The sequence below is a fragment of the Phalaenopsis equestris genome, unplaced genomic scaffold (genome assembly GCF_001263595.1).
Source record: "Phalaenopsis equestris unplaced genomic scaffold, ASM126359v1 Scaffold000607, whole genome shotgun sequence".
NCBI lineage: Eukaryota > Viridiplantae > Streptophyta > Magnoliopsida > Asparagales > Orchidaceae > Phalaenopsis > Phalaenopsis equestris.
In genome coordinates this window covers 29,184-39,290 of record NW_018165047.1, presented here as the reverse complement: position 1 = coordinate 39,290, position 10,107 = coordinate 29,184, and positions in this window count along the sequence as shown.

Below are 10,107 nucleotides of genomic sequence, written 5' to 3'. Positions count from 1 at the left end.
ATTTTAGAGTGACAGACTAAAATTCCCAATTCGGTCCTATCGTTTGAGTGCTGATGTGTAGATGTTAGCCCTCAGGTGAGGGGAACATGGGAGCTCCGAAGTGAGAGCCGGTATCCTCCCAGCCTAGTCGCGGAATCAGTAACCAAGCATAGGATTAGTCAATGTTCTTTATGCCTGGACCAAAGGGTAAAGAATACGTATGCTCCTATTTGGCATAATATAAATTGAACTAATTCATTTTATCCATGCACTATAATTTCTTGACAAGGAGAATGATGCTTTCTTATATATTGAATATTACAAATTAAACCCTACTTTCTATCATTAGTTATTTATTAGTTATCCAAATTATCTACTTATTTTAATTGCCTATAAGTGACAGATAAGCAAATTGAACGCCGTAGTTGTAGTTGAAGTATTACTTTTTATTAAGCCTTAGTATGTAGCATTCTATTTCTCCCTCTGGGATCGATAACTAGGACTCCATTAGAGCTTTATATTACTTGAGCGATACGTATACTTGCGTTGACAAATTCGACTTTGACATTATTGAATATTATATCTATACATTTTTATTAAATCAAACACATATATATATAAAAAGTCGCGGTCAAGTTTTTGGCGCCGGTTCCGGGGATTTAAATCTTTTAGTAGCATCATCAAATTCTTGTAATTGTTGATTTACAAAAAGAAAAAGATCGGTCAAGTTTTTGGCGCCATTGCCGGGGATTTAAATCTTCTAGTAGCGTCATCAAATTCTTGTAATTATCGATTTACAAAAAGAAAAAGGTCGGTCACTTATCTATTTTATTGCCCTAATCACCAAGTTACTTATTCTTTTGAATTATGTAAGCGATTCTTAGATGTTAAGAAACTAGAGAAAGGAAGGAAAGGGATAAAAATAGAAAACATGAGAAAAAGAAATATCAGGATGATTTTCATTATGGTAGACATTATAGAGAAAGTGATTTCTCGGATAAGGAAAACCACATTTAAAATTTGATAACCAGAGATTTAGGTATATTATTTATTTCAAGTTCTTCCTTCTCCTATAGGAGCAAGCTTCTATAATTAATTACATCTTAGGCAATCAAAACTGTTTAAGAAAACTCCTGATTAATGTTAACGCTCATTCTTCCAAGAAATGTCAAGGTCAAGGAAAGAAACATCAAATATTTAATCCTTGGCTAACAAGTTCCTAAGAATTTGATTCTACACTAAAGGTTTTGTTTTATATTGTTTATTTATGTCATGTCATGTCGTTTTGTTTTTGTTTGTTTTGTTGTTGTCATTTTATTTTGAGGTTTTGTTGTTTTGTTGTCAATATTCTATTGTCATTGTTTTGTTTTTTGTTGTTTTATTGTTTGTCGTTTTGAGGTTCACCTTTTCCGCTTTAGAATGTTGTCCTACAAAATAGAGTTAGCACATCCTTGTTGACCTCACTTTTGGTTAAGGTCTATTTTCCTCCTTAGTAGCCTAGGGTCTAGCCATAGGACTTTCCTGTTCACTATTCATAGAGGACTAGAAAAAGAACCCTCACCATTAGAGATTTTAAACTCTTATTTTATCAACTTCAAGTTCCATATAATGGTTCTAGCCTCTAGTACTTAGTAGGTGGCGCCCCTATAGGGAAGCTCAAAGAGAGTTCCCATAGGACTGGTTGGCCTTAAGGTCAACCCTCTGGTGGTGTGATCTTGGTTTTTCTCACTCACACACTTGCACACCTCACACACTTGCACATTACATTTCCACTCACTACCTTAAGTCTAGGCCTACCTAGCTTTGACCCCTTAACCCTTTGGGAGACAAATGTAGATGGTCCCCTAGACCCACTAGCCCTAGGCTTGAGTTTAGATTCCATTGGTTCATAGCTCAAATAGGGTGGTTGGCACCTCAATTTCATCAAAATACCAATCTTAGCCTTTTGCCCCCAAATCTACCCAATTTACCAAATTACCTTTGAAACTCTAAATATCCCAATTTCATCCAAAATACCCAAATTTATTTAAAAATCATCTCCAATCATTTGAAACCACCCAAATTGCCCAAAACATCCCAAAAATTCCAAAATTACCAAAATACCCCTCAAATTATAAAAATTACCAAAATACCCTTGGTGGCCCAAACTTTCCCAAAGCCTTCAAAATCATTCCAAATGTCCCCAAAATCAATTTGGACCCTTCAATTGAACTCAATTTGAGCAATTTAACCCATTTGGACCAAAAGCCCGAAATTGCTTTTAAAGTCCCAATTACCTCAATTCACCCAAAATGTCCACTAATTTGATCCCAATTTTCTCCAATTTCAATTCTAAACTGAAATTCATCATGATAAAACTCAATTATTTAATCATGATAAAACTCAATTCAAACCAAATTCAAGTCAATTGATCCACATTGGAACCCAATTTTAGCCCAAATCAAAAAGCCCCAATTTGACCCAAAATCAAAATCTCACTCAATTGAACTCCAAATCTATCCAATTGCCTCAATTTTCCATCATAACCCCTTCAAACACTTCCACATACCAAATTGAACTTTCAATAGGTTTTGGTCAAGCCTCAATGTTACTCAAAACAAACTTTGACCCATCAATTTTACCTAATTTAGACATGTCACCAAATTGAATGTCCAAATCCTAAAATTGGCACCCAATTAATGTTGAGAACTATTCATAATATCCCACTGGACCATTTTAAACTCTTAAATTGGACTTGGCCCCACTCTAGACTAACCTAAATCCAAGTCAAATCCAACATCCCCAAATTGATCCAATGCTCAAAATCCTTTAAATTAACTCATCAAATCAATTCAAAATCACTCCAAATCTTTTCTAAAATCTTATGAAAATCATTTACACAATTTTTTTCAATTATTTGAATCAAATATCATGGATAGCCCAAGCCATGCCAAATTGATCAAGACAAAGCTTCTACAACCAACTTCTGGACCCTAATGACCAGGCTAGACTCACCTAGCCCACCCTGGAGGAGCTATGGACCAATGGTCCCCTAATTTAAGGGATTTCACTCATATTTAGACTAAAATTGAAATATATTTCCCATTATTGCTTACCTTAATCATAATTAGCCACTCCCTGACCTCCCTGAGCCAAGAAATGACTGAACATTGGTCAGCCACAGCCTCAGCCACCAAAAATAGCCAGCCCAAGGGAGCTCCAAATGGCTAAAACTCAAAATTAAACCTCCTTAACTTGGCTCACTCCAATTGGATGCTTCTGCCTTTCTTCCCTCCATCTCAGCAAGATTTAGCACCCATGAAACCCCCCTGAGCTCCACCAGGCAGCCATGGCTTTAAATTGACCTCTACACGACCAAAGAGTGAGAGCTTGGAAACCTTAGTAAAACTCTACCAAAATCTCACTAGAGCCTCTCCAGACCTTCTCAAGTTAAATCCCCTTTCTCTCAACCACTCACAGCCACCCCACAAAGCTAATTTCTTCATTGAAAATTTCCCCAAAACTAAGACATATTTCCCCACACTTCCACAGTCCACCAAAGTTCAATTAACTGTGCCCACACCATAACCAGAGTGAAAGAAGTTGATTCCCCACAAAATGCCCATTACAGAGAGCCCCTAGCATAGACTTTAATCAACACCTAAAATCGAGCTTGATCAAACTCATAGCTAGACAATTCACCGGGGCCTAAGAGTTCATCTGGAGGTTTGTTGGACCCAATCAAAGCTACTACAACCATTTGATTGAGGCCTCCCCTCTCAAACAAAGGTATTGAGCCTCAACCTTAAACCGAGCTTATTTTGATTCTTCATGTGTAATGGCTTGATTTCATGCTTGATTAACCATATGGATAGACACATCTTGAGTAGATGAAGGTTTAGAAACAAACCCCATGCGATTTGGTTGAGTGTAGACGAAGATCTTAAAATTTTAGTGTGAATAGTTCTCAAGTTTGGACACTTTAGGATGATGACGGAGAGCCATCCGATCGCGTGTTTATTCCATGTATGGTCATGATGGAGCCGGATGAGGAGATGATACACGAACCGCAGGATGCGTGGCACTAAGGTGGCTGATGGCGTCGAATGGCAGAGTGCCACGTGTAAAGCTCGGCGCGCCGTAGAATAAGGTGGCGCTGCGATGGATAAATAGAAAAATCAGGATTTTCTAATTTATTTAAATGACCATAACTTCAAAAATCCATATTCTTCATAGAAAAATCATAAAAATAAATTAAAATACCCTCTTTCTCAGTGAACAGAGGAGATTAATGTGGAACAAAAATAAAAATTATTTGACAACTCATCAATTTTTAACTAATTAAATACTCTCTGTGGTATTTCAATTCATTATGTCTAAGCATTACTCACCATGGCTTGAAATTTTGAGGGTTTGATCCTCAGGATAGAGGTTATGTTTTCAGATTTTCCAAGTTCAAAGGACATCTCTGTGTTTCCAACCCTAATTTTCAAGTTAGGATGACTATTTTGGCTTATTTTAATTATATAAATTGAAATACCCCTTAGAAAATTATGAGAAAAATTTTAGTAGATTTCCTATGGTTAGAGAAGTCTAAGAAAAATGTCATGATGGTTTGAATAGTTATATAAATTTTATATTTAATTAAATGTATATATCTTGTATTAATTTATTTAAATTAAATATAAATCCAAAATCAATAAAATCAATTCTACATTGTGCATAAAAATCATGTTAACCCTTGTAAAAATTTGAAAATTATTTGATTAAGTTTAAGCTCTAAAGTTGATTTTCTAAGAAACATTGTATTTTTGCACAAAAATAATTATATTAAATTAAATACGCTTAGGAAAATTATGAAACAGGGTTTTCTGAGTTCCTTGGGATCAGGAGCACTTAGGAAAAGTAAAAGTAATTTGTGCTAAAATATTTGCTTTTTTGAACTTTATTTTGAATTAAAAATAAATAAAAATAACTAAAAAATTCCAAAAATACAAAAATATTTCAAAATGTTCCTAATGGTTTCTTGATTACTTGAGACTCATTGAAATTTTTTTTCCTAATTTTTCTAAGTTAAAAATAAATTTCCAAAGGCTTAAAAATGTATTTCCCTTATTTTTTTATTAAAATAATTGTAATAAATAAATTAAAAATAATAAAAAAATAAATTTTGTTTCTTTCAGTTCTTTAGATTGAGGGAGGTTTAATAAAAATAAAAAAATGATTTTTGTACATAAGACATATTTTCCATTCAAATTAAATCATAAAAATCCATTAAATAGTCATAAAATAATGATTAAAAGTTAATTAAAAAAATTATGAAATTTTGTCTAAGTATTTCTCTGACCTAAGGAAACCTCTAATAATTTTTTGCATAAACCAAAAACTTCATTTGAATAGCATAAATAAATTAATTTAAAAAAATCCTATTTTTCTAAGTTAAAATAATAATTATTTAAATTAAAATATGAAAAACTACATTTTTCTCCTCTGATGTTTTAACTACTCTATGGGCAGGGTATTTCAAAATTCTTAAGTCATTTGAATGGTGATTCATGAGTTATGTGGTGAAGAGCCACAAGGGTAAAATGGTCATTTTAGAATGTTGGTTCCTTAATCAAAATTTAGGATTAACCAATGGGAAAATGGGTAATTTTGATCCTAATAAGTATGTTTGGAAGATTTAAATATAATGGGTAAACAATAAAAACCAACTTGCCACCTTCCCATAATAAGAATACAATTATAAATTTTCTAAATCATCAAAATTTGGAAGTTAATAATCAAAATTAAATGTTGGAGTGACGGGCTTAAACTAGGGAGATAATGTTTCACTTATGTGTTTTACTTATGATCACTTATGATCAAGTCCACAATTAATAATGATCTGACTTCTTTTAATCAGAATCCATAGCACCCAAATTAAAATTATAAGTAGTGATCTAGGCTTGATCTTAAAACTTATTTGCAAGGATTTAGAGGATAATATGACTAATGATTAGCACTACTAGCTCAACTTTACTAAAACTTGCCTTAGGGGCATTCACCTACATAACTTTTAATTGAAATACAACTGATTAATTTGGTACCCTATCCTCGGGACAATTAAAATGTCAAAGTTTACCGAGTAATGAATAATTTTAGTTTGACTTGGGATGATTAATGGAATGATATGATAAGTTTTGAATGAACTTAGATATTTCAAGAGATCTTTAAGCTAGTCTGGGGTCATCGGGTCATCCCCTGAATACTTTGTACTTTGAAAATCTCTTGAATATTCTGAAGGACAAATTGAACTTGCTATACTTTGTTTTAGGACCATCCATTAAGATCTTTTAGGACTCACTGAGTCATGGTTTGAGGGTTTGGAAACTAGACTTTCATTTACTCTTGCAATTTCTTTAAATCTGTGCAAAATTATATACATGTTGCAGTCTTCCAGCTGGAATGCTGAGAAGACGACATGTACGCTTTTGTATTATTATTTAATTTCAGTCTTTTTTATTTTCTGCAAATATTATAAACTGCATGGGTGAGTGCCTTACTTCACTTGAAAAATCAAAACAAATTTTCAAAAAATTAATCAAAATTTTTAAAAAAGCATTTAATTATTTCAAAGGTAACCATAAATCCTTTGAAGCTTCACTAAATTTAAAATGTTCTTTTGAATTTACGGGAGTCCCTCATAGAAGGTAACCCAGAGTTGCTAACGAGATCTCCCTAATTTAAATGGGTTTCATAACTCGTTTAAGCTACGTAAATTCAAAAGAAAATAGTGATACTGGAATGAGGGAACTGTGGGTTCCTAACCAATGTCCCTCTAATAAACTTTAACCCCCTATAATATTTAAATAACTATAATCTTAGGAAACACTTGATTTGACATTATGCCTTGACACATTAGAAAACTTAAAACTGCTACGATAAGGAGCTTGGAGCTAGCATTTTGGGCAGCACGACCATCTTCAACAGCAAAACATGTTTACACCAGCTAAACCATTCCTTAGAATTAAACAACCAAGCCATAGAACTTTGAGGTTGTTCGCTTACTAATTCCTTAGAATTAAACAACCAAGCCATAGAACTTTAAGGTTGTTCGCTTATTGCGACATAAATACTCAACCTATCCTTAGGCCTTTGTATAGCCCTGCTAAACAATTTAAGCCCTAACTTGTTTTAGGATTCCAAGATTATCGTTCAGTACGACCTAGACCCTCCTATCTTTCAGGCTATTTGTATGATTAAGTCATGCAAATGTTGATCGTTTCACACGAATGTAAGCCCTAATTAATAAAATTGGCAAGATGAAATATTTAAATATTTCTCCTCTAATGCCTAATTAAAACCAAACCATAGAGTAGATTTTGAGGTTCTCCTTAGGATCTGTGACATCCCCTAGTTCTTCGTCTGTCTCCTTTGGATTCCACAATAAATGTTACAAATTTGAGTTTTTCCTCTCTCACACCTCTTTGTCCAATCTCGTTGAAAAGTCCTATTCTTTGAACTTCTTGAAGATAATATCTCCTGATTCTTATTGAGAGTTTTCATAAGTGACTTCTGTTATCTAAGATGTAATTAACTATAGGAGCTTGCCCTTATAGGAAGCTTTTTCAAACCCAACGTAAAATAAACCCTATCTAATTTTTCATATTAAATAGGGGAACTTGTCGGCTTATACTAAAATGATTTTACAGACCAAACAGATGTCATATATTTCTTAGTTTATTCGATTGAGCTCCACTATCAAGTCATGTGTTTATCTTTCAAGATAGCTACATAGCTTGAGGTGTAGTGCTCTTTCATATAAACTATGAAAGATATGGGATGAGTTTGATTTCATATTTTTTTCTAAAATTAAATATATATATCTAAATTAAAATGTCCCTCCAAAGCGGGCGATGAGATTCTGATTTTGACAACCTATAGCTTCCACAGGATCCGCCTAAAAATTCTGCCAACAACTTTTGGCGACTCCGCTGGGGAATGGTTTTTCTCTTCATTTGAATCAGGGAATATTCTCTTCACATATCGGTAATGTGTCCATGTCCCTTATGGACCAAATTACCCTTCTTCCAAATTACCCTTCTTTCATTGGCATGCTTCACTCATTTATTTCTTCGGTAAGTACGATCAACTCTTTCGGGCTTCAGAACAGTCTACTCAATCACTTTTGAACAGAGAGATTTAAGAGTTCATTAGGAGTTTTAATCTTTTTGTGGGGTTGGACCCCCAATAGGTGTGTTGGTGGACTAGTTCCTCCTGGGCATTGTGCATTGTGAAGTCAGTCCCGCACTGGGTCCTAAACTTTACCTTCCATTTCGAGTTTGGTTTGCTAATTTCACAAATTAAATCAAATTGTGTCATGCTACACTTGATCCTTAAACTTTTCTTACTTAATAAATTAATTTTTTCTACTTTCAAACTATTTTTACCTAACTTTTAAAATCCTCATAAGTCAAAAACTAAATAAAGACTACCCAGTTTACAGATCGACCTTTGTTAATATTTAGTGTTTGCATAGAGTTACAAAGTGTTGGTCAAATAACTAACCCAAATAACTAACTTGGTCAAATAACTAACCCCAAGAGCTTTCTTTTTGAAGCTGCTGCAATGGCGTTCCCCACGCTCAATTTCTCTTGCAACCTGCCGAAGAGTCACGAGGCTCGCAAGGTTGCTCACCTCACCAAGTTTGGAACTGGATTTGATGAATTGGAAGTCGTGCTTGAAAAAGTTCCCTTTGTCATAATGAAACTTGCTGCTCCAAAAGTTGAGGAGCCGTCTACTAAGTTCAATCGGGAACTATTCACAGGATTTCCCTTCTTACAAGAAGGTAAAGACTACTGCCACCACGACACCTGCCAATTCTATTGTTCGCTTCTCTGCTAAGGGAAAAGAGGTCATGATCATTGAAGATACAAATGAAGAATTTGTTGTTTCACCATCGATATTTGAAATTGGATCAAGTTCAACGTCTGTACCATTAACTCAGTCTCAAAGAAGAAGCTGCAGCCGAAAAATTCGGAAGACCGCTAGTGCTCATATTTTTAAATAGGTGTCTATTGATTAAATTCCTCATCAGGAGGAACTAGAATTGTCGGAGTCATATCCGATTTTGCGAGGGAGTAGGTTCCATCCCCTAATGGGCACCAATGGGTACAAAAGTGGACACCTCCCTTAATGAACACCAATGGGTACGAAAGTATCCAGAAGATTGCTGCTACTTTACTGTCACCTCATGGACATAGTGAGGAGAGAAAGAAACCCACTCCTATCACCCGAGTTAGTACAAAATTCCAGAGACTAACTACCAAAGAAGGTTGTTGATCCCAATTTTCTATATATGTAAGGATTTATGAAGTTGACACCACTACTTGAAGATTTTAATCTCCGGCAACGATACCAAAAACTTGATCCCCAAAATTATAGTTGTGTAAAATTAATAAAGCTGACTCTGCTTTACAGCGATGCCAAAAACTTGGTTCGTTATTTTATGAATAAGAAATTGAAACAATTTATGTTGGGATTCTGCGCAAGTATACATATCGTTATCAAGTAATACATGACTTTTTAATTAAGCCCCAAATATCTATCCCACGAGGAAGATTTAAATTCAAAATGAAAATTTAAATTAGGAAAGTCACAACAACAAAGAAAATCTACTACACTAATTCCAAATATTTAATGTGCTATCAGAACTAAATTATCAACTACTAGAAAAACTATAAAGCAAAGGTAAACAATAACTACCAAACTATGTTTTTGTGATGAAGTTATCTAATATGAGCAAGCATCTTTTCAACAACAATGAGTTTTTGGTTAATGAGAGAGATAAATGGTTTGAATTTGTATTGTGCCAAATAGGAGCAATTTTAATTCTCTGCCCTTAATTAGGTGTTATAAGGAATAGTTGGCTAATCTCAGGTTTAGTCTCTAAATCTGTGGTTAGGCTGAGAGGATACTGACTCTCATTCTAGAGCTCCCACTTCCCTTCCCCTGAAAGCTAGCACTCGCTTTAGTTCTTAAACACTAAGTAGTTCTTAAACACTAAGAAAAAATTGGTGATTTTGTTCTGTCACCCTAGAATTTCCAATTCTTCGTCCACTAATATATATTTCCCAATTTATTTGCACCCATTATAATGAACGCAAC